Source organism: Xiphophorus hellerii, chromosome 6 (genome assembly GCF_003331165.1).
Source record: "Xiphophorus hellerii strain 12219 chromosome 6, Xiphophorus_hellerii-4.1, whole genome shotgun sequence".
Lineage (NCBI taxonomy): Eukaryota > Metazoa > Chordata > Actinopteri > Cyprinodontiformes > Poeciliidae > Xiphophorus > Xiphophorus hellerii.
In genome coordinates, this window is record NC_045677.1 from 17,375,112 (window position 1) to 17,399,946 (window position 24,835).

General features: G+C 37.9%; 1 protein-coding gene across 11 annotated transcripts in view; it reads right to left on the reverse strand.

Moving 5' to 3' along the window:
- adgrl2b.1 (adhesion G protein-coupled receptor L2b, tandem duplicate 1) overlaps positions 1 to 15,997 on the reverse strand; it is a 126,999-nt gene extending 111,002 nt beyond the window's left edge. For 3 of the 11 annotated variants that reach the window (XM_032565399.1, XM_032565394.1, XM_032565389.1), the window contains exon 1: positions 15,254 to 15,975. The gene's annotated coding sequence lies outside the window, so the exon portion shown is untranslated. Of the gene's footprint in view, positions 1 to 15,253 lie in introns of all 11 variants that reach the window. The other 8 variants (XM_032565400.1, XM_032565390.1, XM_032565391.1 and 5 more) reach the window with 5 other exon arrangements.
- Positions 15,998 to 24,835: the final 8,838 nt, after the last annotated feature.

Genomic DNA, 24,835 nt, shown 5'->3' on the forward strand with positions numbered 1-24,835 from the left:
CACTCACTTTTAGCTCTGCTGCAGATTGCAAAACTCCTGAGGGAAATATCTGGTTCTTAATCTGCCAAGTCCTGCATTATTAGCTGGTCGCTAAATTTGTCTGTCTGCTGTTTGATGATTGGCAGGTGGTGTATAATTTTTTTTTCTTCCTTTTGCTTATTTTTGCATTCATTAGCAATGAGAGGATCCTTTCACAATGCATGTCTATTTTGTCAGATTTTTTAAACTGCTGCAGATTTGAGACCTGATTTCACAACTTGCACACACATTTAAATATGCTGCATTGTTTTTCAGTGAGGCAAATGTTGATGTTAAGTTGGTTCTTTTTTGGAACTTCAAAATTGTATTTTCAGCATTGCACAATTATACCCAAACACTTTTAATTAATTATCTTAATAATGAAAAGATATATTCAGCAAAAGCAAAAAATTAAATTAATACAGTACAATTAGCATTACTTAACGCTTGCACCATTAAGAATTTAAAAGCAATAAAAAAATATATTGCTGCTCAATGTACTTTAAGTATAAAATGTGCTGTTTAGCTTATTAGAGAAAGAAAAAAAAAACATTGATACTGATTGAAATACTTAACTTTATCTTAAGAAGAACCAGTAGAAGAATGTTGACTTGTTAAATAAAGGAAGGTCTTTGAGAAAAAGCAGAAAAATTATGTTTCCCAGAGGTATGGTTGAGGGCCCTAATCGTTGAGAAAATGTGCGCATTAATTTAATTTGTCGAAACCATAATTTAAAATCAGTAATTGTAAATTGTTCTGCTATGTTCAAATCTCAAAGGTTTTATTAAAGGTTAATTACTTTGCATGATGGCACTGATTAGGAAAGATTCTTTTGTGTGGACTGGGAGTACTGCTTAGACCATCTATTTGGCAAATTTAAGTTGTAAAATTCGCTATGGATTTAAAAAAATACTTTAAACTTAGATAGCTTCCACTTTCACTTTTTTCAGTTCTGGTTTGTAATAATTTATCCACCCACGCTGTCAGCTCCTTTGGAAACCAAAATGCAGGCATCAATCTGCCACATTTCCTTTGGGAAACGAACACAGGTTGGACTTGATTTTCTGGTTTCACTCTACATAATTGCTTTCTTGTGCTGTCGCTGACTTACGAAGGCAGACACCGGGTGGTTATTTAAGAGTATCTGTCTCTGATGAAAAAAAAAATAAAAATTGTAACTGCTTGTGCATATTCATTCTAAAAGATTGGCTGCAGACCCAAGGGACTAAAATACCTATAAGAATCAGGCTGATTTAAAAGAAATGTAACATTAAATTCATAGCATATTGAAGCCTTTAAACCCTTTTCTCCAAGTTTAACACTTTTGACAACAAAATCTGTTTTATTTTATCCAAAAAAATGTTTTTTGATGATTAAATTAAATGCTTTCATCTACAAATATCAACAGATTGTTAAAAACCCACCTAAAAGCTTCAAGGACCACAAGGCTGAAATTCTGCGTGTCTAAATGATGTGCTTTTCCAGAGTTTGCTCTGCTCACTCCATTGTTATGCAAACTTCAGGGCCATAGTAGTGCAAAGAGAGCGAATTTGAACAATGATGAGAGCTCTTGCAATAAGACTCGGGACAGCTGTCAGGGTGTGCGTTTACAGAATTTAGAGCTATGGGCTGATCAAACTAAACCCAGCAAAATAAAAATATGAAATCCGCATGGAAGATGGTTTAGTTCAACAAGAGACTCAGACTGTCAACGTGCAATCACATAATAATAGAATTTATGTTTTTCTTCTTTAGGTCTAATAAATGTTCATAAATTCTCTTTATGTTTCCCTTCACCAGATACATACCAAAACAAAGGCTTTTTATAATCACAATAAAGTCCTTGGGTATTTTCAAAGGCAAAATTTGTTTTACTTATATAAAAAACTATTAAATGAAACCATATGCACTGTGAGTTTTCTGCACTTCATAGTTAGATAACCATTGCTTTAGGGACTAATGATTAATTTTCTTATCAATGCATCTATTGACCATTTACAGTATATGGTTCATTTCCTACATCATTTATATTGTACAGTGTTAATCGTGGAGTGCAGTGTGGCATCCTCTTATTGTTTTATTTGTCCAATCAACAGTTCAAAACCCAAGTGTTCAGAGATCAATAAGAGAGAAAAGCAGAAAATGAGACCAAACGAAATTACATAAATAAGGTTTTTGCTAGACTAGGGCAATTAGTCTACAACCAAAACAGTTAAAGGCTCATTCTCATTCAATTCCCTGATCAGTTTCTTTATCCTGACTTTTTTTTTAAGCTGTAGTCCTTATAAAGTGTGCACAAAGTTTCCTTGTGTATTCAAACTTCAAATTCCTGTGTGCTAATAACTGTAGCAAACCTATGTGTATGTGCTTCTGCACAATACGGGAAAACACAACCAGAGCGCTGTATAAATATAAGCAAAACATACACAGCCACCATACCACCTCTCAATGCTTCAAAAACACAAAAAGAAGGCTTCTGTTCATGCAAAGCCTTTCTTTGCTGCCAAGTTCTTTTTTTCCTTCTGTTGTGGCTTAGCCCAACAGTGGTGTAAAGGATTCATGCCTCTTTTATTTTATTTTCAGCCCCCTGCCTCCGTTTGTTTCCTCCTCCAGTACATCATTCCTTTGGGTGTTTGTACGGTGTCCCTTAGTTACCACATAAGAGGCCGCGTAGCTCAGAGAGTTAAAAGCCTTCTCTGTCCCACTCATATGTACAAGGCCATCAATAATTCACCCTCATCGGGAAGCATTATCTAACAGCCTTATGAAAATTTAAGGATCGTGGGTGACAACATGGAACCATGAAGAAAGTGCTTCGTAAGAGGACACTTCAGGTAGCAACAATGCTGGCTGCAGATATGTTAAAATTCGGGATCCAGACTCGTTCGCGCTGAATGGTTACACATGAAAGACAGACGCCTCGCCGTTTTAAAACATAACCAACAACAAGACTCGGCCGCCTCATCTCTACCAGTCCCTCTTGCAGGAGTGTGTATCAGTGCGGCACAAAGGTGGAAGCGTTTGCTCGGGTCGTATTAACGCCCAGGCTCATTCTCATTGACAGTGAAATCCCTCTAAGCCGAGATCAATTACACCCAGCTCTGCTGTAATTAAAATGTCCTAACAAAGGTCTTAGAAGTGCAGGACAGAAACCATACCCATTCAGGAGAAAGATCAGTCAAATCTATAGTAATAACTGCGAGAAAATAACTCCTGATTAAATTGGGGCTCGTTTGGAGAAAGTATGTGTAAGCATCTGTATACCAAGAGAAGGTTGGTCATCAAAATCAGACTATTTTACACTAAAAAACCAAAAACCTTTTTTTTTTTTTTATCCAATCAGTGAACGCAGCACTAACAAGTCATCTGGGAACAACACCCTTTGGTGTGAAAGTTGTTGCCAAGTGAAGAAGTGTTTAAAAATGAAGACAGAAAGAAGAAAGGTGTCAAAAGTTTCTGGAAAGGAAAATCTATTTTCTACAGAAGCATGATGGTTGCTCAGCAGATTGTAGGTTATTGTATAAACCTAAACATAGGTTGAAATGATCCATGCCATTACAACTGGAGACATAAAAATATACAAATCAGATGACTTTCGGCTTGATTAGAACTGTCATGTGAATGGTAGGTCAGAATAAAAAAATACAATATATTTTGAAATCAGTTAACAGATATCGGAGAAACATATTTTAACGCTGATACTACTCTTTTTAAAAGACGCTGTTGTCTGAAACCTGTGATCTATTTTCAGTATTAGAAGAGTCTTAAAGGAAACACATAAATTTGAAATACTGTTAAAAAACTTTATCTGTCTATTATTAATTCAGGCTGTGACAAAGTGAAAAAGAGCAAGTCTTTTCAATCAATGACAGGAAGCTGAAAATCCCTTTAAAGATCTGTCACAGGTATATTATTCCTTAGACTATATAATGATTATGTTTGTCTGCTCTAAAAGTGTAATCACTGCAACAGAATTATTGGTTATAATTTTATTGCTTAGAATCAAGACATTTTTTCTTGATGAGAGCCTCTGTCCCAATCTCAGCAGCTGGATAATACATCAATCAGCACTGATGCATCATCAGCAACCTTTTGGACCCCAAAGTAGAAAAACGGACAAGAAACAGGCAAGATAAATCAGAAAGTTCCAGGACATAAAAGTTCTGGGTCTCATAGCTGAAATGTTACTCGTGTAATCTTTTTTTGTTGTTGTTGTTTTATGAATATTTGTCAAGTCTTGTTTCAGGGCAGAGCTGTGTGATGTTGACTGCTTACTCTCTCTCTCTCTCTCACATACATGGTCTAATGTTGCCTTCTGTACAGTTCCAGTAATTAAAAAAATTATTTAACAGTTTAACACATCACTGTTTTTTTTGTATCCAATATTAAATTGAGAACTTCATATAAAATTTCTCAATTGATCATGTACAATCACTATCTTGTGGTATAAAGCACTTTTACATGTTTAGGTTGAAAATTTGAAAAAAGATGCTTTGTAGCCCAGTAAAATAAGCTTTGATCTTTTTAGTTGGATTTTATTTAAAAGTACTTCTATCCCATAGCCTAAAGCACTTTACTGTTTTTTGACATTTACAGCATGGCAGAGACCTCTGCAAATTGTAACTTAGCTGTTTTATTTTACTACGGACATTTTAATACTGCTGTTTTCAGTGACGTACAGTGAGGTTCATAGCTGGTGAGGCACTGACTTAATCATAATCATATTTACAAATATAGACCCCTTGCATGTTATTGTTTACTTAAGGAAATTTCGTGCATGTGGACAACGCTGGAGGACAAAAAGACAAATCTTTAACATGCCATCCATAGCCGCGCTGCTGCGGTAGAATAATTCCGTAAACTCAAACAAACTTGAACATCTAGGTATTATTAATTTCGTGCTGTGCTCCCCAGCAAAGGGAAAAACTGTTACAAGTACAACTCAAAATCACTTCTTTCTCGCTTTCTGTATCAGCGCAGCTAGGCTCGTTGCCATAGCAATTGACAACAACGAAGCAAAACAACAACAAAAAAACACTCAAATATTTTCCACACAAAGAACAGAACATTCAGTCTCTGGCAGTAGTATAGTTTTAGGCTTAATGTTTATTTTGCGATTATTAATAAGTGATTGCTGTGGTAAGAGGAGAAAACTATAAATATATCGCTGCACTTGACTATACGACTAGCTCCATGGCTAGCTCGCTGTTACTGTCTCTTACTCTGCAGTTGTGGAGTCACAATGTCTTTGATCATGAGCGCCCCCTGCCATGAGGCAAGAGAACTGCCTGCCTCACCTCGAATCTGTTCTCTGCCGTTTATGATCGCTCCTCAGCACACGAAACACGTTACACATACAAAAAAAACACTGTGCATTATATACATATGCTAAATTATGGAAAATCAGTTCATATATTAAATGTTTTTTAGCCATTTTATTGGCGACGTACAGACAGGAGGAACATGCTCCCATAGAGTGGCAGCCAGTGCAGTTAGCGAGAGGTTGCGCAATCCCAGGTGAGGCTCAACTCTCTGCTGCCTCACCGGCTTCACTTCCGAGCATTTGAATGGGAAATTGTGGAAATTCAGCGATTTTGAAGAAAAAATGATCAAAATTGGTTAAGCTAAATGAAAAATAAATACTTCATAGTACAAACCACAGGGTGAAAATAACAATATAAATGATTTTATCATTATATATTATTTTTCCATGATGACAGCTGAGGCTCTGCCTCACCTGCCTCCACTGACCGCACGTCACTGGCTGTTTTCAATGAATTCAGAAAGTAGTAAAAAGAAATCTGTTGTTATTTCATGTACTTAGGGAGAAATCAGTACTGGGCGGTCAGTGTTTTACAAAATCACTGATAAAGATCAGCTGCAAAAATTCTGATCTATATATCTCTACTAGGGGCTATTGGAAAATATTGCAATGGCCATAATATTGATATTTACTGAGATGAAGGCATCAGTTACAGTATATGCACATTTCTTCTTTTCTCATCTGTGCTTCCTACACTCTGTGACCTTTAACATTTTGGGCATTTTGGGTGCTGCCCAAAATGTCTGCCGTTTATGACTCTTTCCAACTGGCTAAATATTACATTAACTTGAAAAATGCAAGTTTCATTGCACTCTAAGTAGTCCTTAGTGATGTGAATATTTCACTCACTTGATATTGCAATGACGGATAGTTGTGATATATTGTGCGGGCCTTATGTGTACTTTAAAACAAAAAAGAGAGTCCATCTGACAAGGTGAAAAAATAAGACAAAAGGTCATGTTGCGCACAGTTGTGCTAAAAAAATTTAATCAGTGTTATTCTTGTATGCTGTAGAAATATGAGCTTGTTTTGTAGCCCCAACTACTAAGGCAACTAATTATTTGTTCTTTTAAGAGCACGATGCTCGAATATGCTGTGCTAGGAAATGACAGAATGCTTATGAGTCTCCTAATTAAAACTCAGCAGTAGAGTGATTAGCAATCACAACTCCACTCTTCAAATATCAAGATCTGATTTTCTCGGCTGATCATCAACAAGCTTCCCTCTCTTGCCTGCAACTCGCAGAGCCCCGCAGTCCCTTTTCTCCCTGTTCTAAAGAGGCTTTTGAAATGGCGGAAATGAGCACAACTCCACAAGAAAGGGCTTGGCTGAGTTTTGGAGTTCTTTACCGCTCCTGTTTCATGCTGCAACACTTTGGTTCTTTCTCTTTTTTTTTTTTTAGGTTGTTTAATGTTGCAAGTGATCACAAAACAGATTACACAGTGACACTGATAAACGCTTCAATGTTTTTGCTTTTACAGGACGATTCATCATAGCACTAAGCTCGAGCATGCGACATCAATAAAACTGCTTATGGCAAGCCCCAAAATTAAACTTGAAAGCTACTCCCTCGTTGCTCTGGTGAGGGGACTATTCCAGACGCCAAGAGTATGCAAGATGGCTGACTTCACTGACACATTGTGAAAGTGTGCCTATGCCATCCGAGGTAATAGATTCTCTCTGCAGTGTGACTCCCACCACTCCTTATCCTCGGTGACAACGCCTGCCAGTCAAAACCCGGGGAACGTTCAAGGACTCTGACAATATCTCCTCACCTTGAAAATAGATTGGCTTTGTCGCGGAACGCCAAGTGACACCAAGTAAGCATCAAATAGCCATTAGACATGGCAGACGACGAGCTCACAGATTACAGGTGATCTGACTTTTTTTCCGCTCCCTAGTGAACTAAGAAAACAGCCATATGAGGCATTCTTTCAATACATAAAGACACAACAAGAACAAAATGCCAGAAATACCGTAGGAGGTGACATTTAAGCATTGCATGAGAGCGCTAAGTGGGGATAGACTTTTATGATCGCAGCGAAACTGAGGTGAGGGAAAGGGCTGCAATGTAGTATTTGATTTAGCCTTTTAATGCTTTGAATAACTAGTTTCTCAAGAGGTAAATGTGCTTGTGCAGTTCCTGTGAAGGCACTTAATAGAAGAATTCATGCTGTCCATCATGTGTGGTGGCCTTATAAAAACAATGAAAATAAATAAATAAATTGGGTGTATATGCACTCCACTTTCAGATGTTTCGACGCTATGAGAAGAGTAACTGTGAAACCACATCAGTTGACTGATTTACATATTTATATGATTCATGAGTGCCATGAAGGAGGAACTGCAGTGAAGAATAGCCTGAACCTCAATTTCTAGGATAATTATATGGTGCTATTTAGGAATTTCAGGGAAGCACTGAAGACAGATGACCTGTCAGATACACCTAATACCAACACACTCTTCAGCCCTTAATCTACACACTTCCTGTGACCTTATACAGCGGCAGGACCAAATAAAGAACACTATCTCTGTATCCCCCCCGAGACGGAGAAGCGTCCTTGTATGCTAATATCGCCGCAGCGCTGGGGCAAAAGGAGCTCAGAGGGCGGCTCAGACAACTCACAGGTCAGTGCTAATCTTCTGATAGATGGAGCCAAAACACACGGGACACATCCATCACGTGCTGCCGACGGGGGAAGAGATCTGCACCCTCCGAAGGGTTAACACACAACCCAAAGAGACCTGTGATGATCCATCACTTGAGAACAAGCCTGTTTTTGAACTCGACGTCAAACAACGGCACCAAGGGGAGAGCTTTCTTACACACAGAGCCAGCGTGACTGCTAGGACGCTAAGCTCTGGGCTTCTGTCGATCATTAAACATCCATTTCTAACCAGTGGGGGAAAGTTAACCGTCATTTTAAACACCGGAGGTAGTGCAGTAGGGGGTGAGATTTTCCTCAGGCATATATCCACCTATGCTGTTAAAGGGACGGTTCAGGATTTCTGAAGTGAGTGTCTGTTAAACGCTTATAGGTAGTAAATGTTTTACCTAGAGTAGCTAACGCTTTGCTTATTATAAATCCATATTAGGTGGAGCTCTCAAAAAGTCATAGAAGGGAATGCCATCACCATTTCATGAACTATCTTTGTGTTTAATATTTGGGATTTTTTACAGATAACCACAAATATTTACAGTTGTCAAGGCTGGAAGTGGTCTACCACCTTCCTAAAACACAATTAGAATGGTACATAAACCCTGTTACACATGTAAAATGATCCCAGTCAGATCCTTTGCAAGTAGTTATTGGCTGTTCAAGAAGTCAATAAAAGTCACTAAATTATAATGCTTCCTGATTTGCATAATTGGCCATGTGAATCTAATTGTAATGGGTGCTATGAAAGAGAAGGAAAGTGTAGGAGAGACAATGTGAGTGAAACCCAGTCTGAATATGAACTGCAAATAAAGCTTTTTATGTCACAATTGTAATCCTCCTTCTTCATCCAAGCTCTAGACCAACAAGAAGATCCCAAAAAGAAGACTGACGGATTGGTTTGCAGTCTGGAGACATAGGGGTGACTATCTGCTGCTCTTTCTGCAGCTGGGAAGCACTGATGTGTGGCGTGAGGACTAGGCCGCCTGGAGGTGCTTTGGCACCGGGCAGGAGCCAAAAGGTAGCACCCATTTGCTGTAAAGAGAAATAATGATATGGCCTTTCTCTTTCTAAAAGTCTCCAAAAGCAGCAGAAAAAGTTAGTAGATTTGTTGCCAGTTGCTTTCCCAAAATACTGTTGCCAGTGCGTTCTTAATCCATGTTAAACATTCTTACAAAGTGACCAAGTAGGAAACACTACAGTGAACAAGGCTAAAAGCTAGACCACAGGAAACTACAACTTTAATCTCAAAAACATTCTTCAAGTTAATACAAACTCTTTTTGTATGAAACTTTAACTCGTTGTGACATCGTTGCATTAAGTGGTTATTTACAGAGAAACAGAAAATTATTACATAAGTAAGTAAATGTCTCTAAATCTGAAACACTGCTAAGGATCAAACCAACATCAAAACCTAATGTGGACTTCTACCGACTTAAAATAACATCCATCTTAAAAAGGTCACAGTGATTCATTCAAATGCTTTTTATGAACCTTATACCATCGACATATTTGAATCAGTTGGTTATTTGCAGCCAAGTGATAATTATCTTCCGTTGTGAAACAAAAATGTAAATAGAACATGTACGCTTTTCTTGGCAAAGCTTACTAAGTACAAAACTAATAATTTAACTTAAACTACAATGATATTCTTGACTTTTTACACTGCTTAATATACACATAAAAAATATTGTACTCTAACTAGAAACGCTTTACATATTCTGTTCTCAGTATGTGTTTCACACAGGAAGGCAATTAGGGGCACACTGCCTCCATACTCAAGTTTCCTGTGTAAATGATATCTTCCCTGCATAACAACCGATTCCAAACAAGACAATAGCTTAAAGAGAAATTAATGGCATTTGCAGTGTAACGTTTTTTAGAATGCCGTTTATTTAAATGGGAGTGGCTTCATGGCCTTTGGAAATAACTAATCTGGATTAATAGTGAAAGAAAACATATTACCTCCTTACAACCTCTTGATAGAGCTTTTCTTTAAAAAAAATCTAAACTATCCCTTTAACTACCCTCATACACATGAATTTGGCTCTTTATTTTTTTAAGTAAAGCCACAAAATGGCTTCAATGAGCTTCAGCAGTGAGTGAAAAACTCACCCTCGAGCACTTTGTTAAATACTCTGTGCCCTTTCCAGCTTTTCAACTCCGGGAGTTTTTTTTTCTTCAATCCCTTCCAAATGTGGACAACAAGAGAAAGAGCAGCTTTGATGTTACTTCAAAAAATAAATAAATAACCCAAAAAATGAGGAGGAGGAGGGGATTGGAACGAGGAGCGGGGGGTTGTCTTTAGAGAGCATCACAGGAAAATGTCAGGTTGTAGCCATTACTAGACTCTAGATCATTTTGCAGCGAGCAATAGGAAATCCATCTTAGGAGGGAGCACCGATGCCAATTTCTCCACTGACAGCAGCCTCCACAGAGCAGAATGCAAGCACCTCTCCTCCTCAGCAGCTTTTTAATAATCTGAACGGCCGGCTCTGGATCAGCACCGCAGCGTGGTTTCCACTCCAACTCGACAAACTTACCACAGTCGCTCCTGCCTCATCCTCCCACACGTACACAATGCAGGCAGGCTGTTCTCGAGGCTTTGTTAGGGCTGAGAAACCGCCAACAGAGGGGAGAAAATTACGCCATACATAGGAAAATGTGCACGTTGCATCTTTATGGACTGTTTCTCTTTGAAAATCAATCTAATCTAAGCTCATCTATTACTCATCTCTTCCTGTGTCCCCTTTCGGTCTACTTGTTTGCCCAACCATTCACAAGGAAGTTGGAGGAATTGAACAAGGCAGCTGTCAAACCTGTCGGCCATGAGGGAAGATAGCAGGTGACGTTTGGATGCCCCCCACCCCCAACACCACACACTCTTTCCTGCTCTTTGGGCTTCAAACTTGAATCTGCTCTCCCGTTCTTGCCCCTCTGCGACGGTTTTGTGATGTTATTTTGTCCAAACAAAGGGAAGGGGAGGAAAGAGCGAGCTGTCCTCTTCAGCCGATCGGGGAGCGGTTGGCTCATGTTATTACCGAGGAGCAGGAGGAGCATGAAGGGGCCGCTGACCCCTACTGCGCTTCCAATGGCATTTACATTCCCTGTCTCTGTGTAATAACATTTCACACGCTGCACCCTCTTTCACTATTAACCTATGCTGATCCTATTTTCAAAGTAAGGGCATACACAAAGACACAAAAGCGATTTTTTTTCTGTTTGTTTCTCTTTGTGCTCACCGCAAAGTGTCTGTTTATTTTCATCTATTTAACCTGCCGAAAACTGAAGCGAAGATTAGACCGTGTATCACAGAGACAAAGAGGAAAGAGAGCCGAAGGATCCATCAAAATAAACAATGTCTTGGCGCATTCTTTCTCTGACAAATAACACCTGCACAGAATTGGAAATAAATATTATCTCTGCAACAGGGGAAAAAAAAAAAAACAATCAGACACCAGAAGGCACACGGGAGTCTCGCAACAAAGCATGAATGCTCCGTGTCTTTACGTCGTCACTCAATCAATGTCCAATTAAACCATTCAGCTCGCAAGAAGGCACTCGAGAGCAAATTTGTTTTGGGGCGCTTTAGAAACTCAATACTGCAACCCAATCGACTAAACAAATTTTCTGCAACTTATTTGTGTGCGTGTGGTGGGGGGGTTGTTTTTAGCTAGTGAGCAGTCTTGATTCCCTTACTTCAAAAAACACAAATTGGCTAGCATTATTTTGAGGAATAGTAGAGGAAAAATCAGAGAAATTCTTTCTGACATGACCACGTCAATGAGCTGCATCCACAATTTCCACTCAATATGTGGCTTTTTAGTGTTGGATTATAGCCAACTAACTCTCCCAATCCACATTAATTCTGCTTCCAACACAAACACTATCTCTCTCTCACACAAAGACACACGCACACACACACACAGCCAACTGCCATCTCCAGAAATCCTGCGAGTAGCCTGCGTCTTCACCACCACCGACCCCACCAGCAGCAGCAGTGCTCCATCAGAACAAAACTGCTTGGAGGAAGGGGGCTGGCAGCTAAAGTTCTCCCCTATTCAAATGCAGACACTTTGATATGGAAATTGGCAGTCACAAAAAAACCTGCTAGAATTCACACTAGCGTGGACTGAAACCATTTGCGCAATGTGAGATGAGATGGCACTTCCTCCCAAAGACGACACCAGACAAATGGACCAAACCAACCGGCATGGCTTGGGTGGGAGCTAAGCTGGAGAAGGAGGGGTGTGGGATGGGAGGAAGACGCAAGAGACCATTTGTCCCCAACTAGCACCACTCCCCATGCCCCCATTTGAATTCCTACCATTTACTATCCTAGTGGCTCTTTCACCAATTCTTTACTCTATTTTGTTCTTTCGTACTTCCAGTTTGTACGTTGGTTACCAAACCATTTCACACAGTTATTTCTATAATTGTATATCAGTTTAAATTTTTTCACATTTAAGTCAAATAATATATATAAGACATAAGTCCCCTTGAAAATGAACTTTTGTAATATGCATTTTAAGGTTTCCTATGCAACCCCTTTTTCACTGATGATGGTTCTAATCTTCATTTGGACTCATGGTTTTATTTGAAATATGCAACAACATGACTCCTTGATCAAACCAAAAGGATTCTGAGAAAACCTTTGTTGGTGGATATACATTGGTTTCAACTTTCCTTTCAGAAGAATAGAAAAATGACTTGAAATCCTCAGCTATCTAAACAAAATGACTCAAAGGTGACTTTAAATTGACCAGAGGTCAGTACAAAACATCCTGTGAAAGAAGGCTTCCTCTAATTTACAAAAATGCTGAATGCAAAACGAGAGTAGTCACTTAACACACCTTTTATTCATGGGAAAAAAATATTTATTGTGATAAGTATTTTTGCTTTATCAAGGAAGAATTCCAATTAATGATGTCTGAAAAGTCACGGAAACTGTCTGTATTGTGAGGATAGTTACGTTCACTCATTTTTAAAAAATCTTTAGTTCCATAATGAGCTTGAGTAAATATATTATTAATACAGTAACAATGTGCAGTTCAGTGACAAAAATCACACTTCTTTATGTAATTAGTGTCCTGAAGAAGTCCATCTCAAAACGGGTGTGTGTCTTAAGAGGGATATTTATGTTTGTGCGGTCATACAGCTGCCTACAAAAAGACTGCAAAGAAGTTAAAAACACATTTTTATCCTCACTACTATCATTATCACAATAAATACAAAAAAATTAATAAAATATGAGGTCTATATTGCCCATCCCTTCACAATAATCAATTATGGTTCAAATTGGCAAAGATGCGAAATGATCAGCACCCACTGGGAATACTGGTCAAACAAACAAAAATTTAAAAAGCAACCTTCTTTGGAAAAACTTCCAAGTTATAAAGTTATAAAATCCATATTTCTTACAAAAATTATAGAAAATTACTTTAAATGGTGATAAAAGCATGTTCAAATTCTAGTTAAGGCGAAGTATGAATTGATGCATCGTAAGAGAGAAGCATGCTAATGGTAGATACAGACGGCTCCATTTTATACCTGAAAATCTGGTATGCAACGACAAAAACTACAAAAGTACAGAACTCCTAAGAGGCTAAATGATCGGCACCTTTAGGACTTTTTTTAAAAACCAACTAGTCCCCTGTAAACTAAATTATACTGACATAGAAAAGACAATGTTGCTTTATGTCTGTGCAACATATGGTGGAAAAAGTGAAAGGTGTGTCCACAAAGGCGTTTAATAATGCCTACATTTTGGCTGAACACTGGGTGGTTAAGGTTGGTCGAATGGGTCAACTAAATTAGCTAAATTTGGATAGAACAAGAAAAAAAAATTACATTTTCAAAAAAAAATTCTGGATATAATTCAGACATGGGCAAGGTGAATGGAGGGATCTTTTCAGTTGTAAAGGTTGCCCTTCTTAGCAGGAGGGCGAGGTAACCTTTCCATGATTAGGGATCACTGATGGGAATGTCACCATTAAGCACTGAACATCAATCCCAGCCAGCAAGACTTTTATAGTCTGGTCTTAGATGAAGAATCGTTCCCGTCAGGGTCTAAATATGAATGGATTTGTTTGGTGCCGTAAAGACATCCATAATCTTAACTACGAGGTTCTTATATAAGCCCAAGGAAGCCCCCAGTTTCCTCAACTTATATAATGATGCACCACTGTCCTGATTTAGTACAGACAGTATGGATTATATGTAAATGTTGCTCAGCTTTGATATTTCAGGCTGGTACTGGCAGCCCAAGCGCTCTTTTGTTGTTTCTCTCTAAAGGTCTGAGCGGCCCATGTCTCTAAAAGCCTCACGTGAGAATAAAATATGGTTCCTTCAGCCTGTAAAAACTCTATTTATGTGTGTATTGGTGTGTTGGCGTGTGTACATGTGTCGGTGTGTACATTGTGGTGTGTGGGTGGGTGTGTGTGTGTGGGTGTGTGTCCCATCATCACACATGGCTAACTCAGGTCTGTGAATTATACATGTCCTGTGAAATGATCTTATTTTACAGCCGCAAAATGGAAAAGTAAATGGAGACAGCAACTGACAGTCCCTCTCTAGGATGTCCAGGACTGGGTGGAGATGTTTGGGAGTTCTCTCTTTTTTTCTCTCCCTTTTTGTATTTATTATAAAATTCATAATAGTGGCTACCGCACACATCAAATTAAATTTGTCTTCTCAAACCTTTTAGGTCATGTCAAGAGATTGCTTTGCCTTGTTGCGCATCAGTGATGTATGAATAAACTGGAATGTGAATGTTGAAGATGAATCCGTCTGAATTGTATTGAATTCATTTGATTTTACATTTCTGAGTATTATTGTGATCTGTTGCCTTATAAAGAACATTAAGATTATAATATATATATATATATATATAATTTATTTTTTTTGCAATGTGGAGATATATGAATAAACTGAACTGAAAATATACACATGTACAATAACAGGGAGCATTTAGGGTAAAAACACAGCAATCAGAAAGGTTTTCTTTTAAATTATTTCCACCCACAGACAGCATTCTGAATTTTGCAGCCAAGCAACTTCTAACTTGAAGTATATGTGTTACACCATGGGGATGCATTGATCTCTTAGCAGCAGTTTAGAACTGCTGGAGGCCCCCTTTCCTCACATTTTTCTTGATCCTATTTTGAGAGTGTAAATAAATGGCATTGATTCAGCGAGCCACAACCCAACATCTCCACAAGAAAGAGTCAAACATGCGCGTTTAAACGCTACTTACAGCGCGGTGCAAAAATAAGAATCCGCGGCGTGGAGTGGAGATCCGATTCAGTCCACCAACACCAGGAGTCCCGCCGCCGCCTCTCCTTTCTCTGTTTTATTTTAAAAGAAGCCCTCATAAACTACACAAAGATGGCTGGGGCTCTGCTGCATTCCTGACCTTCTTCACACTGGACAGAAGATGAGGATCTCTGAGGCAGATAAGAGCTCTTCTTCCAGCCGGTGCGCACGGGACCGGACTAATAGCTCCATGTCGAAGGGTCTGTTCAAAAGTAATGATTGCTTTCCCCCCTTCTCTCCAATTCCTCCTCCACCACCTCCTCTTCCTCACAGACTCCTTCCGACGGGAGCGCTACGGACAGACTGCATGAAAAGGGGATCACTTCAAGGAGACGAGATGCGCCCCAGTCTGGCTTCAAAATCAAACTCCGAGCGTCTCACAGTCCGAAAGTCCTCGGGCGGTTTCGCACGCAGGCGGACTGTGATCTAAATGGGAGAGTGTGGCTTCTCCAGCGCTCCTGTGAGCGCTCGGGGGGTCGTTCCCTCTGCGCCTCATCCACACGCCGCGCAGACAGTCGGAGCTACAGCCGGACTGGAGGCAAACAAGGCGAGGAGAAACGGCGCACCGGTCCCCTGCTCTGCAGCAGCTGGCTGTGCATGGCGGCGCGCAAAACCTGGCGCGGATCACCAGCACGGCACGGATCGGGGTGGCTTGTGATGCTAATTAAAGGGATAGTTTGTAGTGACGTTTTGGTAAAAGATTATAAGCAGCTGGTTTTGTGACTTAATGTGATACTTTAGTTAACATCCAGATTACTTAATCTGAGCCTCATGGATTATTAAAATTAGTGGCAGATGAAGGCATGCAAGGGTTTTATTAAGATTCTAAAATCAACATTTTGTCTTTTAAATCAAAGACAAAATGTTGGAGTTAGGCATTTAAACTGGCTTTAGCAACCTTTGTTGTCAATTGACATGACCCAATCATTCTAGGGAGTTTTGTCAGCAACTGACCAATTAGCGGTCAATCAACGCCCCTTAGCTGGAGGAACTGAACCTCTGTCAACATTGCAAGTGTTCCGCATTGCTAACACGCTACGGTCATAAAGATTTGGGGGGGGGGGGAATAAAAGGAAATCATGGTCAAACGTTGTCAGTGAGGAAAATACAGTCCTGACAGCCGGTTACCAGAGCATGTAGAAAGCGGAATACACTTATTACATTTCCAAAACCCTGGAAGTTTGGAATAATGCAAGAAATGGATCAATGCCTGCAGCCCACCTCATATGAAGTGAATGAAACTGTGACTGAGGGCAACTACAACATGTTCGACTCCATGAAGGTGTAGTAAACATCCCATCCCATTTTTGGCATAACGATACTTATTGATAGTCAAATCACAGATTAATAGGTGAAGGTAGTTATGCTTGATTTTATGTGTAAATTCCAATGGTAACTCTGTGGCAGCATGAAAACATGGATTGCAGTAACTGTGGTATTTACATTTAAGCACCTTTTTAAGCTCCTGTTTATTTTTAAACATTTTCCTGAAGGCAGATTTTCAGACTTTTTGCCCCTAATTCTTCCTCTGGCTGCAAAAGTCTTGGACTTTAACTTTGATTTCTCCATTGTTTACCGCAAATAACCTTACAGACCTGATGTATGACTCGTTGGACAATTTTCTTGCATTTCGTCTTTGTCTTAGTGTTGAATGACAAGGCAAAAATTATATTTAAAAAAATGTCTCCGTAAGATTCTTCTTCTTCTTTTCTATTTTGGGAGATCGCAAGCAACTTTAAGGTCCGCCACCTACTGTAGCTACATGAGGGTGTAGCAAAACTACTTTATGTCCATTAAATTCTACTTTTTAATTTTGTATTATGACGATAAATATTCCTTTCTTTAATCTATAAATACTCTATAAGTTTCCTTTAATTCCCAATAATCCTTTAAGACTCTATTCCTGTCCTGTCCTTCTTACTATTTTTCTCAGTCTCTCCCTATCCATCTTTTACAAGACTTTGACTACAACTACTTCTGCCATTATAACACTGTTTGTTTGTCAGAGGTTTGCTCAACTCCTGCATGGGTGGAGCCGGCGACATGCCAAGTAGTGCAGTTGGCGCAGCCAGAACATTAATAGAACTGTTACCCTTTATATTTGTTATAAAATTTAGATCTAACTCTGAGATTTCATGAAGGCTGCCATCATTTCAAAATCTTGCATGTTAAATGACAGACCGGATTTAAGAGTTTAGAAACAGCTGTTGATGCACTTTCTTCAGCCTTCCTGTTACGTTTTGAAAATCTTTTTAAAAGTGAAGCTCAGACATTTCTCAACATCTTGTCAAAATAGATCTTTTAATTGCTTCTGATATCTCTGTCCTTCCCCTGACTTCATTTAGAAACCTTTTTGATACTAAAAATAGCTAACTTTGAGCCTTCTCTCTTCTGTAACAACCTTCCCTCTGAGGAGTGTCAAACACCTAAGGAAAGCAGGTTCTGTCTGACCTAAAGTTTTTAAAAGTTACTGAAAATGTCACAGCCTTTTAATATAATATATATAATAGTATAATTAACCATGTGCGCGTAATTGCAATAGACAATGTACAGAGAGAGGAATAACACTGTGTTAGAGAAGAAAAGGTGAGTTTCTTTCATTAATTCTTGTTTTTAATTAATCTCACAATTACAACATGCATCCTTCATTTGGTTTTGGGAAATGCAAAACTAACCCAAGAAAGAAATTTTCATAGAGGTAGTATTTTTCTTTAGCTTTCTGAAATCTGGTTTGCTTCGTAAGATTATTATTCACTTTGGAGCCTCTTGGAACTTCATGCATGATTTATTCAGTCTTGTTGAAAAAACTGAGAACTGAGTTTACGGCTAGTCTGGGAAGTGTCAAGACCTAAGGGAAATTTTTCTTTCTTACAACAATCTCAAAAATATTGTGGTGGTTTATGTAAAATATATTTTTAGTACATTTAAACAGTGCTCAGCCTTAGTATTTGGGCAGTTATTCACACAGAAGGCAATTATTTTGTCACAAGGTGGTACACTAGCAATGTTTGTGAAACATACTGAGAAGAGGATGTAAAATATATGTTGCCAGAGTGTCTATTAAATAGAGAGGAAAGCAATATTACTTTTACGTTTTATTCTAATTTACTTTTGCATCACAGTTACACTGATCAGAAATACTTTGTGCTGCATTTTCATTATCTGTTTCACACAGGATGAGCATTGTTGTCACACTGCCTCCAGCCTCCAGAATGTTTTGCAATGGAAGGGCAGATTGGGGGCCATTAATAATAACAGGGAGGCACATAAAAACCAAAATAAAAAAGGGGAGTTTTTATTATCTGTGATGCTATGCTGGAACCTAAAACTTAGCTCCAAACAAAGTAAAAATATTTTTTCTTATGATTTTTGAACATGCTTATATGTTGTAAATTAGCGGGACTTGATTAAAAATTTTAAATGAGTTAATTGCAAGGACTGAAATTAATAATTAAAGTTTACCACATTTTAATCCAAAACTACGTACCGATAATAAAAAGCACTTTGTATTTAAAAATCCTGTCTGCTGCTAAATTACTAAATAATATGAGCTCATCATATGAGTGAATATGAGCTCAACAACGAGGATATATATTTTTAAATATATGATTTAGGTTATTCAGCCATCACATTGGGGCAAAGTGTGATTGTATGAATTCAATTTTGAATTCCTCCAGTGACCTCTGATCATTCATGTAGCTTCTTTGGGGAAAAAAAACCCCACTCCTTCATAAATGTGAATTGTTGATGCTGCATTGGGAAGGTCTTTGCTTGCCACAACATGTTTTGCATTGAGATGGTATTTAGGCTTTAATAGCTTTGTGGAAAGGCAAAATCCCTTTTCTGCACAATTCACACACAACACAGCAACAGCAATAGTCTTTTCCAGCGTCCCAACAGATTGTTTTTTGTTGAACCACCAGTACTTGTTTGCTGTTGTTTGCAGATGTTGCTTGTTGCTTGTGTGTCAGATTTATGGGGGTACCAGAAACATGAAAATACAAAGAATCTGGCTTGTGGCTTTATGTATGTAAAAAAGAGCAAAAAAATAAATTGTGATTAATTGCATTAACATTTTTAACGGGTCAAAATCAAAATGCTAATCAAAATCAACATGTCAAAGTCCTGGCCCTAATTATAAATGTGTGTTTTCAAGTACTGACAAACCAAAAATCAAGATGGCAGGCAGTCTCCAGGTACAAGTAATCTAGATTTACAAAAACCGAAGACCCAAGACAGTTATCTACTGCTTAGACAATATAAATTTTCTGTCACATTTTTCAATAACCCTTACTTCAAAACTGTCCCTTTAAGGCTAATTTACCTTCTTCATCTATTATTTGCACACATCTCATGCATGTGTGAGAAGCAAAACAGGAGCTGTCCTCTGTGTTCTCCAGGTAATGTTAACGATCCAGGAAGTACAATATTTTAATTAGCATTCTCAGGTTTAATTAGGAGTGGCTCGGAATTACAAGGCCATTAATGACGAAAATCCATGTAACTCAGAGCAGTTCATGTATATAACGCTCTAATTTTAACTCTATTAAAATTTCAGCTGTGTGGGCAGTGAGTTTCACCTGGATCATTAAGGTATTAATAAAAACAACGCATCAGCAGAAAAAAAAAATAATGAGGCTCAAGTAAGATTTATTCTAATTGGCTGAGGCCAGAGAGTTTACAGATAAAGCACTGAATGAAAAATGCACCAAGGTGATAAGAAAATACCTTTTGAAATATTCCCACTCCTGCACTCCTCTTATCGCTCTTCACTTGGATTATATTCCACAGAAAGATGGGAGCTCAAAGACAAACCAGTGTACAAAAATGTGCGGATCAAATGACTTATCGAGCTGTGATATCTACAACAAAAAGAGCTTAAGCTTTGCAACATTTGTGCGCTGCAACCAGAAAGTTGGTTTGTTCTCTGTAAATGAATATGAGAACACATTAAACTTCAAAGGATTTTCTGAGTGAGAACCTCACTTTGGACTCATCTCTGCAAGACTTAAACCCAGAAAGTAAACATTTAAGCAGGAGAGCCGTCAGTACACTGAGAGGGATGTTTAATCAGCGCCTCAGAGCAGATGATGTGCATATTTGACCTCTGTTTGTTCTCTCCTCTTATTGCAAAATGAAAACATATTACCTTCACAAATATTGGCACCACTGGTAAAAGATGTGTAAACTGTCTTTAGAAAACTTGAAAAATCCAACTTTGAATTGCATTAAGTTAGGGGACGCGTGGGCAGGAGAGTGGGGTAGAAGCAAGTAAGAATAGTTAGGAATGAGAATAGATTTTTAGTCCTAACTTAAGAAATATGTTTTTTTCACAAGAAGCAGGTAATGCTTGACCTATTCTCCTGTGGTGCAAATATGACATAGGTGATGTCATATCTATAGCTAAGTAGGAGTCCCATTTCTCTTTGTGTGCATTCCCATCAGGTAGAACAGGGCACTGATTGGGTGATGAATACCTAAATCATTTTACATCTAACTTGTGTTTGTTTCACTTTCAGACTTCAGTTTGAAATATTATGGAAACATGGGGCAGTTCCAAGAACTGGTCATTGTGGGTGCTATCAAAAGAAGTGGTAGAGAACCCATGCATATCTCACCAGACAAAGCATAACAATGACAAGAGATCAGTGTTAGGAAAATGCAGCAGTTGTTACATCATCATAAGACTGCATTTTATACAACTTTTTTAACTATTCCTATGACTGGAGATGCAGCTAAATTTAGACAAGTATCTATTCTCTTTCTAGCTAAAGTTGTGGATTTGCAATTAGTTCCTGCAAACTTTGGGCAAAATAAAAAGGTTAAATATATGTTAAAACAAATGTTACATTTATTCTACAGGTGATTTTGCAAAAGGCAATTATTTCTCAATGTGGATGTTTTCATCTCCACTCAGTAATAATTTTTTCAACATTTTTCAGTGCAGGAATATGCAACTGCAGTGGAGGATTAATTCATTTATTACCAGAGGTGGCAATAAATGTCAAGGGTTCTAAATATAAGCTTACTTATTGAAAAATGTAACCCCTATTTTGTGCAAATAAGGAGGTGAAGACATCTTTGATACAAATTAGGTTTAATTTTATTTTTTCAGTAATTAGTCTTGTGCTTTTAAAACATTATGCAAGTCTTTCTGTGGTCGCAAATATAAATCATTTTGCTATTTAATATTAATGTACTGTGCTTCTCATTTCTTTTGCATGGAGCCATTGGTAATATGTCATTGGTTGTATAATAAAAAGTAAACTTGTGCATTTTTCTCTCCTTTGGGTTAAACTTAACATTCATCAAACATGACTAAATGTTTGAGTTTTACTGGAAAGTATTCTGCAGCTAAAAGATGCTGTGGGGCTGTTTTATGAAGCAATGAGGACCAAGTGAGGCTCAGAGTTGTTGAGAAAAGCCTGATGTTTTGGCTCTTGCACCCTGTATATTTGTGAGGATGATGTTACACGAAAAGTGGTACGAGAGCCCAGGTTCATGGGCTTTTTAGCTGATTTCTGTAGCATAAACAACTGAACTGCAAAGGCAGGAGCTGCTTAGAGCAGTTGAAAGAATACATCCAGCTTTCTAAAATATGGCCCTTCTGCTGATTGGTTCCCTTTTGATGTAAAGCTGGATTTACACATCTGTGAGAGACGAGCTAAATCATCTTAAGCTACTGACGTCCTCAAATTAGTACATGAGTCACAGAACCCTGAACAGTACGGAGAAATGTTTATTTTCAAGGTGTTTCTTCACATTTTATGGGGCAATGAGTTCAGTGTATGTTTAACTGCAATATTTAAAGTGGACTAATTTAATCTTAGTCATTAAATCTAAGTTTGTACATTACTATCTTCAAACAACGACTTTATTGTAAACAACTAATTAGCAAAATTGTTCCCACCCATTTCTAGTGTTATGTTAGACTGCAACCACATATTTCAGTGACTTTTAGAATATATAGGGAATATTATTTTCTACTTTTTTAACAGTTACATACAAAGAAAGGGTTGAGTTCAGTAATATTTAGTTTTGGGTACAGTGGCACCCAGAAATAAAATTAAGCCCAACTATCCTTATTTGTCATAAATAATCCAAATGTTTTTATCTGTAAAGATGTTTTTTCAAGCCATGTTATATTTTTCTTTCCATTTCAGAATCATGTGTTGCTTTGTGTTGATGACAAAATCAAAATTCAACACATTCACGTTTGCAGTTGCAATATGAATAAAATGTGAAAGCATTTAAACATTCAAACATACTGCAGGGGACTGTAAATAATAAATATTCTTTCCTCATTATTACCAAGTTTATTGACAACCCTTTGTTTGGGCACAGAACCCAAACCAGTCAACAAATAATGGTGCGTAACAAACATCACATTTTGAAGGGAAGTAAAAGGATTTCTCTTCTCAGTGATATTCTTTTGTCTCTTAAAATTAGACAGGTCTGCTTTTCTGTAAATAAAGGAAAACGAAACAACAACAAAAAAAAAACATGCACAAGAATATAAAATCAATAGATTTCATACACAGATGGCTCCACAAATAGCTCTGTCATCTACTGAAAAACAGCATATGGTGAGAAACTGGAGCTGAATGAAGTACACTACTAGGTTTTTGATAATTCAGGCTGGTGTCTGGTATAGTATGTGAATCCAGTTGGAATGGAATCATCAGACAAGAACAGCCCAGAGTGGTAGCATTGCCAATATTTATTTAATCAAAAAAAAAAAGTATTCCGTATTTGATGTTCTTATCAAATATAACATTTAAACAAGATGTGAATTTCAGTAAGCGATAGAGCATATACTGTACATACTGTAGTTTTCCATTAACATTAACCACTATATGGGGGCTTTCATTGATCCACACTTTATTTTACCACTTGTGCCTCACAAAGTTTTCCATACTTCTTAAAATGCTTTTTATTATGTCACCTAACACACATAAATTTATGTGTATCTTACCTGGATTTTGTGGGATAAATCAAAATAGTTCATAAATCAAAGGTAGAAGGAAGACTATACATGGGTTCCAATAAAAAAAAAACCCAAAAAACCATGTACTGTATATACCCATTAATTTATCCACCTATCTTGTCCTGCTGAAGAAATGCTTTCCCGCATCATTATACACCCTCTACCATGTTTTACTGTGGGTTTGGTGTGTTCTGATAAAGAGGATGTGCGGTGTTAATTTTCCACCTCTATATGAATGTAGGCCTAAGCATCCACGGAGATCAAATTTCAACATTTTCCATAAATTCTCAGTTGGATTTAGACTTGGCCATTCTAACATGAGCCGTCCGTAATCCAAGCCATCGGCTCTGGCTGTATGTTTAATATTGTTGCTCTGCTGGAAGGTGAGCCTTTGACCCTGTCTGAAATATTTTGCAGGTTCTTTTTTTTTTCAGGAATGAGCTTGCTTTTAACTTTATTCATCTTTCTATCAGCTCCTGCAACTGCTTAAGAAAATCATGCACAGCATGATGCTGCCTCTACTTATGCCACCATAGGGTTGTTATGCTCAGGGAGATGTGCAGTGTTTGTAGGCTAAAAGGTGCTCAGTGAGAAGAAAAGCTGTATTATAACCTAACCATGAAGTAAGTAGCTTTATCCCTGTCCTGTGTGAGGTGTTCCTGGCTGTTTTATTTTTATTTGTTTATTTTTTGGCAAAAAATAAAAATAAAACAGATAAACACTATGACTTGAATGGAAGCAATTTGTCTTTCTTGATAAAATGACTCTTTAAAACTAAAAGTCCATCAGAGTTGTACTGTGAATTGTATAACAGCCTCAAATTGCTGTTTTTAGACAAAAAATAATTTAATCTTAATGACAGAGTGAACAACAGCATATTTGTGCACAGCTATTCCCTAATTGTGCAGTCATTGTTTGTCGAGTGCAGGCATAGGCCAAATAGGTGCTTTCTTCTCTGACAAAAACTCAGAAAAAATTATATTTATTTAAAGGCATTTCAGAATGCTCTGACTCATTAAAAAACACACTGAAACTATCACTAGAAACTGACAAACCAAGGAAATTTCAGCTTACTTGATCTGCTCTACCAGCTGATGTGTCTGCACAGCAACCTTCCTTCTGAGACAACATACAATTTTTGATGTGCTGCCTCAGCTCTGATATTTTGCCTCTGAATATCATGTGATGTCTGTGTAGTTGTCATTTTCCCAACAATTGAGGTACTGGAAGGGGAAAAGATCTACGCAGTTGGAGGCAGGTTTATGGTAACATTTTCCTCCGGTTTCTAAAGTTCAGCCACACACAGCTTTCTTTTGAACATGATATTAAACACTTAATAGGAGCTTTCATTCTCCCCTAACACTGCTCCTATTTTTAGATCCCTGCTTTACGGTATTGTAATGTAAGACCTATCTCAGCTGTGCAAATTCAAGCAAGAACCATATTTGCCTGAGAAAAAAAAAATCTGTCTGAGAATAAACACTTGATTGCCAAAGAATAATATTCTAGATATCTCTGCTCCTTTTACTCATGAGC